We start from the raw sequence: 10529 nt of genomic DNA, 5'->3' as shown, positions 1-10529 counted from the left end.
ACCCGTGCCTCTCCTAGTGCTCAGTTGTGCCTATAAAGAAGTTACACGATTGAATGATTCTGAAGACTGCTGTTTTACATTAAAAAGTTGCTTTTTTTCTTTACTTGAAAGGTGACATTTGATAGTGTTGGTAGTCCCCACCCGTAACTACCCCATAAATCTCCATTGCCCGGAAATATAATTGGAACAAAAAGGGAAACGGGAAAGGGGAAAGGGAAACAGGGAACCAACCGCACGAACCGGTATTTTTTTTGTGTTTTCGCGCGGAAAGGGAAAACGGAAAATTCTGATAGTTCGAGGGTCAAAGTGCAAAACGCACCAAACTACAAACCGGAAAGGGAAAACCGGGAACCAACCGCGCAACTGGTTTTCCCTTGCGGGAGCGCTCTGCGCGCGACACTTGTCACGCGCGGAGCGCTCCCGAACCGCTTGTTACGAAGCGCTCGTTAACTAGTTGCTCCCGAGTGGCTATCCTGACAAGGTCAGCAACGCGAGGTTGAAACTATGATTCCTTTTTTTTTAGACAATGAAACTACGATTCCTGACAACATCTCCATTGTTTTGGTATTTTTAAGTTTACCTGGTGGGCTGGTCCAGTGCCGTCCAGCGGCAGATTTTAAATTCGCCTAGCGGGCCTGCCCAGTACAGTCCGCCTGTAGTCAGAAATCTCGGGTTTCACCTGCATATCAACAATCTTTGTTTGGGAATGCACTCAAGGTTTAAAATAGACCGGGATCATATAGTTCGGTGTGCTGATTTCAGGGATTCAAAATTCAGGGTTTAATTTAGTTTTCGTCTACAAGTTCAAGGTTTATTTTAGACTTTTCCCTAGAAAAAATGTAGACTATATATACATTGTGGACCTAGGCTAGTAATTACCACCTTAGCTGACACGAAGTGGAAACCAGGTTACAATAAACACTTCTCTCACAAAAATGTGTGTCAGAAACGTGACATTATACAAGGGAGCATCTATTCATCAGTTTCTGGGTGTGTTTTTTTTTTGCAAATCAGTCGATTTGGGACGAACACCTCTTGTGGATCGAGAACAAGCAGTCAGATCATTGTCTTCTTCCTCCAACCGTTCTCGCACACACGACGTCCTCTTTCTCAACCTATTCCCTCTCGAGCGAATCAACTGATCAAAGTGGTGGAACCTATCCCCTCTCGAGGGAATCAACCAATCAAAGTGCCTGTTCCGGTTATATAAACATGTGGAATATGATATTCAAACCCATATTCATTTGAGATAAGAAATAAAAATGTGTGTGAATAGTGATGTTGTGCCTTTTGTCACTATTTATTGCTGATTGTTTTTTCATACCTCCCGGATAAACCTAATTTTGAACTTGAAATTTGCATGTTTGTAGAACATCACCTCTCCAGCATACTGTGTTTTTTCTCCAGAATTTTAGAACCTTTGAAACATATTTTTCACTTGATGTTCACATGTTTTCATCCTAAATTGGTTTCCGGTGGACATTTTCTCTTAGCTGACAACAAGAACACATTGCTCATCCTCTACCATAAGCCTTCACACAACTAATGCAAGCGAACTTCCATACAAGTCATTGTACATGGTTACAAATATATCAGTTCTCTATGATCACAGACCTCTAGAACTCTGTGGTACAAAAAAGGCAAAACCTCGTAACCAAATCTTCTGTTGTTAGCACACAAGAAAAGGTGGAACAAAATCAAAGGCTACAGATAAACTAGATGAAAGGGGGAGCAGCAACGCATGCAAAATTCTGAATAGTATCTTGGACCAGTTACTCCTGTTGGAATTAGACCACTTTTTTTCAGGGTTGCTGCTAGTATACGGATATTCTGAGACAGCAACAGCCATCAGATGCAAATAGATTTCGACTGTATCATGGAAACCGACGCGATGTTCTGATTCGGGTAATCATTCATTTGTACCATCCAGTAAGCATGTATCTCAGCCAAAAGCAGAATAGGCATGACACAGCCTGCCACACATGAAGACACGAGGAGTTAGTTACTTCAACTCAGATCAAAATATGCACCAAAAGAAAGAGGTAGGGCATCTACCATGAAAGAACTTGAGCGTTAGGAGTAGCTTCCATTCAACACTATCCAATCACATAGACACTATATACATTTGGTACATTTTAAGTCAAGTTTATCAAGTGTCGTTGGCGTGACACCAAACACCATAGCTAGTGAGTAGTTAAATAGACACGTGAGCTAATTTAGATTGCTTATGGCATCAATAACGGTTCAATAGTTATGCTGGGTTCTGGTTGAATCACTACTTGCCATCGTTCTTTCTGAAGTTTCTACTGCTGCTAGAAAAATATTGGAGTGTGTTTCCAATCGACTAGTCCATGATACCTTCACAAGTCAAGGAAAGAATTACAAGAAAATGAAGTTTGCAGCAAGAATGCATTTCGAGTTTACCTGAAATATAAGAAGCCTTATGCAAAGGGACTTCTCTGAGCACTTCCCAAACAACCTAAGGAATATGTTAACAAGGTTACCATCTTTGGTACCTGTCAGCAGTCCTGTTTGGGTATCAAACCTACAGCAAGCACAGCACAGAAATTTATTACAAGTTCAAAACTATATTACGATAAGTTCAATTGACAGTTTTGTACCAAAAGAAATAAATCACTACCTTGGCAACCTATGTCTTGGGCAAGGAACAAAGTGGAAGAGCTGTAGACAATAGGCACAAATCTAAAGCGTAAGCAAACCATATACCTAATCAACTAAAAAGTTTAAATGTACCAATGAGGAGGTAAATATTGAAATCAGTTTCTCCGAACCTGTGGTACTGAGCACAAGAAATTAAGAACCTGGGGTAAAAAGAAGAGCAATAATGTCTCACTGCAAACAGAAAACAGTTTTATCAGCTGCAGTTATTAATCAATAATGGGCAAAGCAAATTATATGGACAACTAGCATATATACTATAAAGTATAAATATCACACAAGTGCACACAAAAAAGTATTAGATGGCACGAGAAAAGTTTGGGTTCACAGCCAAGATGGTTTTCCACGATAAACGGTTAGGATATCAACATATATTGCCAAAGATATGAACAGTCAACAAGCAACATATAAAAATGTTTAAAGCCTGGCTGTTGAATCCTACCAAACTCTACTAACTATTGTCCACTCAGAGTGCAGCCAAATCCTTGCATAACTCTCCTGCACCACCCTAAAAGTTCCCGGAGTTTTTTTACTCACTTTCCTAATATGGCACATTCGGGTAAATAAAAATGCAAAACAAAGGGGCAAACTTTTCTGCAGATGCACTAGAACAAGGATATCAGGAAGACTTGACTACAGAAAGCAGACAGCTAACTGCATACAATTACATACCACAAACAGCCAAATAAAGAATAAGCTGGAATAAATAATAGTGAAACTTGTAGGAGATAACTGAGGATGTATACCTGAAATGTCCCAAAATACCAACCACAGCTAAAGTCATCCCAGCAAAATAGGTGTATGTATCACCAACAAAAACAGATGAAGGATACCTGACAAGACACAAAGTGATGCATGTAAAAGGACCAACATCTTCTATTTAAAACAAGGTAGCATGCCTCTCAAGGTCCTTACCAGTTAAAACCCAGCAAAGCCAATGAAGTGGTCAGGAAAGGCAGGACAAGATAAATAGAGAATGCATGAGCTTGCTGAGTTTCAAGGTCTTTAGAAGATCCTATGCGCATTACATTATGTATCAAAACCTGGAAAATGCTACAATCATCAGTTGACGAATGGTACTCAAAATTCAAGAGCCATGTACTTCATACCGCAGCAGATATGACAACTGTCTGCCCAACTTCAAGACCATTCAGGCCAGCATGTATGTTGATTGAATTTGTACAAAACACTGCTAACAAAAGCATGAAGAGCTTGTACATCCAACCTGCATGCCAAAGAAAACAAGGTTGGTGTTGGTATTCTATTATCTAGTGTGTGCATCTCGGTCCACAGAGAATTTGGTCAACAGCAGAAATTGCATTCAAAAGGCAAATAAGTAAACCAAAAGAAATGCATCTCAGCAGTACTTGCGCACATGGATCTCTCAGTTCATTCATTTCTGCTGAGAGATTTCAAAACACATTTTGAAGCAAGCAATGTACAAGATGGACTTCGTCACTCTAACAAGTGATAAAATTAGAAATCATAAATGATTCCATCACACCAATATTTGGAACCACTCAATATTAACTGTGTCAAAATTCGCTTATTTTGGGTTTGTAAACATACCTAACTCCAGAACTTCTACTCCGACATAGGATGCTAGAGGCTTTGGAATGATGATGGAAGTACCACCAGCATACGCCATAAGCAGAGGAAGTGCTGCAATCGTAGGCAGCAGCAGTTTCCTGTTCAATGTAGGTCATTCCAAAACCAATTTATCAGAATCAAGAAAATAATAGCAATTGCACTATTGAAATAAACTGATCACTCTGAAAAAGAACATACACTCTCCATGGAATATCAAGAACATCGTCAATAAATCCAAGAAGAATCATAAAGCAGACTGATGCTAATGCTGCATTATATTCAACAAGCCACTGCAAAAAGAAAAAAGGGGGGGAATGAAATTCAGGGCATAACATATACTTGTGAATTCCAAAAACGACAACTTCTAGTCATAAACATACAATGGAATCCGCTGTGAAGTTGAAATGTTGAAATAGAATAGCAATGACCAGGTACACAATCCCAACAACAATGCCTAGTGACTCAGGCCTGCAAAATAAGTAAAATGTTTAGACAACAAAGAACGTCAACTTGCAGCTTTATATTACCAAGCCAGATCATGTAGCAAATTCATATGAAAGGCATACAATGGGTACTTTTGATTTTTGTTTTTGAATTGCTCCTTCAATGTACAGATATGAGTTTGTGCACACTTCTCTAAAATAATGCTATGATTCAGTTTCTCTTGCTGACTTTATATAGAATCTTGAGGCTTGTATATACATGCACTGTATGTATCAGTATCATATATCCCAAAGAAAGCATTCAAAAATGCACATTCAAGAAAGCTCGTTAAGTAACACATGTTTTGTGTCCTTTCTTTGATTTATATGTTCTTCAGAGGTATGCAAGAACTTTGACCAGTAAGAAAGACTGTATTCTAAGTTCCAAGATCATTTTGCTTCACACTTAACCCAAGGGGATGGAATGGTGCATGAACTCAAGCTGTAGGCCGAAATACTTAAGCACGGCATTCCTTGGCAGCATATCAGAGTCAAAGAACATAAACTATTTAACTAGGTGGAAATAGAAATTGTTTACTGCTTAACCCTCAAACTGGACAATCTGTCAAACAGAGTCAACACCCACCAACGAATGCAAGTAGGAAATTCCGCTCAGCTGCTATCAGCTATCCGAATATGACGTCTAGTTTTGAGCTGTAAGAAAACAGCCAGTTTAGCCTATGAGACTATGAAGTATTGATGTCTACTAGTACCAGATGCATGGATTTCAACTGAACTGAATTCGCTTCTTGTACTCCATAGTTTCCACCATGAATTGTAGCAGCTACCAACGCAACAAATTCCCCGCCTCTCTATCTATCTATCTATAAAAGCACAGAGCAGATTGCAAGTTATCAAAATTGTGCTCTTGACTCACACTGTGATCTCTCCCATGGGCAAGCCCTTCTTGTTGATGTCCTTGCCGAACATCCCGCGGCGGAGGAGGTAGCGGGCGGCGACGGGGATGAGGCGGAGCACGACGAAGAAGCCGCCGAGGCTAATGGCCCCGCAGATTAGGATGGATCGCCGCAGATCGGCGGCCAGGGGGTAGTGCACGAACGCGAGGTACGAGAAGGGCGCGAGGAAGAGAGCCATCGCCGCGAGGACCACGCGGAGGTTCGGCGCGCGGAGCACCAGGTCGCCCGGTGCCGCGGCCGGCGCCGCGGCGGCAGCAGCAGCCGCGCGTGACTTCGTCCGGCCTTCGGCTGCCGCCGCCCCGTGCTGCGGCGGACGTCCATGGGGAGGAGGGCTCGGGCTTAGTGCTGGGCGGGCAGCTGTCGCGAGGTCTGCGGGTGACGTGCGCCGGCGGCGGCGGCGTGGGTGTCTGCTCGCCGGCAGTGAGGGTCGGGAGCACGGGAAGGTTTATAGTTCGTGGCGCGGCGGTGACGTGCAGAGGGTCTGTGGCTGTGGTCACGTGTTTCGTCGGGCACTTGGAGAGGAGAGGCTTCCGTGGAATCGTCGTGCCTGGAAGTGGGGCTTTGTTTTGTTTGGAGACAGTCACAATATTTTTTTAAAAAACTAATCTTTTTCTAATATGATTACTCATTTCAAAATTTTATGATCCACAATTCAGAAAAGTAAAAATACAAAACAGTCTGTGAATAGTACCAGAGACGTGCAATTCGTATCTTGTAGGAGTAGTTATTGGTACTATTCATAGTTAGGTTTGTAGTCTTTTATTACTCTCGACTTGTAAATCGAATTGGGTATTGATTTTTTTTCTTTTTTGTAACTTCTGAAATCGAGTTATTGTACTATATCAAGTCAATGTTAGGCTGGCCATAGTGATGGTATCTTAACGGGTATCATGCGCTCAAAAGTAGCAAACGTGCTGATGTGGCAGAGAATTAAAATAAAAACAGTTAAAATAAGATAGATAGATATTGTATCATAAAAAATGATATGCATCTTTTTTTTTGAACATCAGTACTGACGCAAGCGCTTATACATACGCGCATACATTCATCCCTATGAATGCACACACGCACATCCTACCTCTATGAGCATCTTCGAAGATTGAGCCGGCATATCATCTTGAGATTTACAAAGTCACCGTAGGCGCTTCGTCGTCGACGGGAATGTCTCCTCCCACTGAAAGCACATCGCCGGAAATCCCGAAATAAATTCAGGAATAATGTGAGCACCAGAACTTGAACCCTGGTGGCCTGGGCTGGGATACACTGTCCTTCTAACCATCCAATATGCATCTATGACATTACTTTATGATACTATACACTATGAAGATAGTATCATATGCATAATACTAGTATATGATACTCCCCATTATAAATAATCTTAAACATGGTCCTTGGCATTAAGCAGAACATCAACGGTGACCCCTATCTATAATCTTTGAAGTTGTTGCCAAATCAAGCTCCTACAATGTACTCTACAAGTTTTGGTGCATCTAAGATTTACATTCAGTAAACCACAGAGAAAAAAAGATCCACACTGAGTGTGGGATAATCGTAATATGAAGTGGAGCACAAAATGTAATTTGTTATGAAATTTCATGAAACATCCTCGGCCAAAGTCCTAAAAAATCCATTCCAGCCACCTTATTTCCAAGCCCTAGTACCTCTATTTTTTTTCCTCCCATGCTACCCAACACTTTGGGTTACTGTCTTCATACAATTCAAACCAAGTTTCTTCTACAGGTGGAAATATTATACCTTTTTGTTCTCGTGCTACCGAGCTTATCAATTTGAGACATTTCTCTATTAGCTCCGTTATCTCCGTGCAAAACATGTAGTAGTCCTCCTCGGTTTGCTTTTCTATATAGTTGATCGTCTCCAACGTATCTATAATTTTTGATTGCTCCATGTTATATTATCTACTGTTTTAGACATTATTGGGCTTTATTTTCTACTTTTATATTATTTCCGGGACTAATCTATTAACTGGAGGCCCGCCCTAGAATTGTTGTTTTTTGCCTGTTTTAGAGTTTCGAAGAAAAGGAATATCAAACGGAGTCCAAACGGAATGAAACCTTCGGGAACGTGATTTTCTCAACAAACAAGACCTGGGAGACTTGGACCCTACGTCAAGACACAAAAGAGGAGGCCACGAGGTAGGGGGGCGCGCCCTCCACCCTCATGGGCCCCCTGTTGCTCCACCGACGTACTCCTTCCTCCTATATATACCTACGTACCCCCAAACGATCAGATACAGAGCCAAAAACCTAATTCCACTGCCTCAACTTTCTGTATCCACGAGATCCCATCTTGGGGCCTGTTACGGAGCTCCGCCGGAGGGGGCATCGATCACGGAGGGCTTCTTCATCAACACCATAGCCCCTCCGTGGGATCGTAGCAGAAATTCAAAAAATTTCCTACGTGTCACCAAGATCAATCTATGGAGAGACTAGAAATGAGAGAGCGGAGTGCATATTCATACCCTTGAAGATCGCAATGCGGAATTGTTACAAGAACGCGGTTGGTGGAGTCATACACGCAGCGATTCAGATCGCGGTCGATTCCGATCTAAGCGCCGAACAACGTCGCCTCCGCGTTCAACACATGTACAGCCCAGTGACGTCTCCCACGCCTTGATCCAGCAAGGAGAGAGGGAGAGGTTGGGGAAGACTCCGTCCAGCAGCAGCACAACGGCGTGGTGATGGTGGAGGAGCGCGGTACTCCAGCAGGGCTTCGCCAAGCACTACGAGAGACAAGGAGGGAGAGGGGTAGGGCTGCGCCAAGAGAGAGAGCAAATCACATGTGTTGGGCAGCCCCATACCTCAAGTAAATATAGGGGAAGGGGAGGGGCTGCGCCCCCTCTAGGGTTCCCTCCCCAAGGGGGGGCGGCAGCCCTAGATCCCATTTAGGGTGGCGGCCAGAGGGGAGAGGGAGAGAGGGGGGCGCCCTAGGGTGGGCCTTAAGGCCCATCTGGACCTAGGGTTTGCCCCATCCCACTCTCCCTGCGCCTTGGGCCTTGGTGGGGTGGCGCACCAGCCTACCTGGGGCTGGTCCCCTCCTACACTTGGCCCACGCAGCCTTCTGGGGCTGGTGGCCCCACCTGGTGGACCCCCGGGACCCTCCCGGTGGTCCCGGTACGTTACCGATAGCACCAGAAACTTTTCAGGTGACCAAAACGGGACTTCCCATATATAAATCTTTACCTCCGGACCATTCTGGAATTCCTCGTGACGTCCGGGATCTCATCCGGGACTCCGAACAACATTCGGTAACCACGTACATACTTTCCCTATAACCCTAGCGTCATCGAACCTTAAGTGTGTAGACCCTACGGGTTCGGGAACCATGCAGACATGACCGAGACAACTCTTCGGCCAATAACCAACAGCGGGATCTGGATACCCATGTTGGCTCCCACATGTTCCACGATGATCTCATCGGATGAACCACGATGTCAAGGATTCAATCAATCCCGTATACAATTCCCTTTGTCTATCGGTATGATACTTGCCCGAGATTCGATCGTCGGTATCCCGAAACCTCGTTCAATCTCGTTATCGGCAAGTCTCTTTACTTGTTCCGTAATACATCATCCCGTGAGGCACCCCAGGCTTTACACTTTATGCTTCCGGCTCGTATGTTGTGTGGAATTGTGAGCGGATAACAATTTCACACAGGAAACAGCTATGACCATGATTACGCCAAGCTATTTAGGTGAGACTATAGAATACTCAAGCTTGCATGCCTGCAGGTCGACTCTAGAGGATCAACTCCTTGGTCACATTGTGCACATTATGATGATGTCCTACCGAGTGGGCCCAGAGATACCTCTCCGTTACACAGAGTGACAAATCCCAGTCTCGATTCGTGCCAACCCAACAGACACTTTCGGAGATAGCCGCAGTGCACCTTTATAGCCACCCAGTTACGTTGTGACGTTTGGTGCACCCAAAGCATTCCTATGGTATCCGGGAGTTGCACAATCTCATGGTCTAAGGAAATGATACTTGACATTAGAAAAGCTTTAGCATACGAACTACACGATCTTGTGCTAGGCTTAGGATTGGGTCTTGTCCATCACATCATTCTCCTAATGATGTGATCCCGTCATCAACGACATCCAATGTCCATGGTCAGGAAACTGTAACCATCTATTGATCAACGAGTGTAACACCCTCGATGCGACTATATCTCCCACGTGTCGAGGCACGACTTAGAGGCATAATCGCATTGAAGGCATATGTCGCAAGTTAGGCAATCTTCACAACACCCCATGTAATATAGATAATAAAAGGGGAGATAACATAGTTGGCTTACACTCGCCACGTCAATCAAGTACATAAATAACATTACATCATCCAAACACTCATGGCCCGACTACGGCGCCAAAATAAAAGATAACCCAACATGCGACACGGTCCCGATCACCCCAACTGGGCACCACTACTGATCATCAGGAAAGGAAACATAGTAACGTTGAGAGTCCTCGTCGAACTCCCACTTGAGCTCAAACGCGTCTCCTGGAGCGGAATCATCGGGCCCTGCATCTGGTGTAATAGTAATCTGTGAGCCACAGGGACTCAGCAATCTCGCACCCTCGCGATCAAGACTATTTAAGCTTATAGGTAAAGCAAGGTACCAATATATGTGGAGCTGCAACAAGCGACTAGCAAAATATGGTGGCTAACTTATTCGCAAAAGAGAGCGAGAAGAGGAGGCAAAGCGCGAACGAGAAACTAGAGAACAACCTGCGCAAACATACTCCAACACCGTGTCCACTTCCCGGACTCCGCCGAGAAGAGGCCATCACGGTAACACACTCAGTTGATTCATTTTAGTTAAGTTAAGGTTCAAGTTATCTACA

General features: G+C 43.8%; 1 pseudogene; it reads right to left on the bottom strand.

The window, feature by feature from the left end:
• Window positions 1–1543: 1543 nt before the first annotated feature.
• Window positions 1544–5989, bottom strand: LOC125535848 (annotated as a pseudogene).
• Window positions 5990–10529: the final 4540 nt, after the last annotated feature.

This window comes from Triticum urartu, chromosome 2 (assembly GCF_003073215.2).
Source record: "Triticum urartu cultivar G1812 chromosome 2, Tu2.1, whole genome shotgun sequence".
NCBI classification, from domain to species: Eukaryota; Viridiplantae; Streptophyta; class Magnoliopsida; order Poales; family Poaceae; genus Triticum; species Triticum urartu.
The sequence above is the reverse complement of the archived record's forward strand: the minus strand, read 5'-3'. Positions and strand labels throughout refer to the sequence as shown.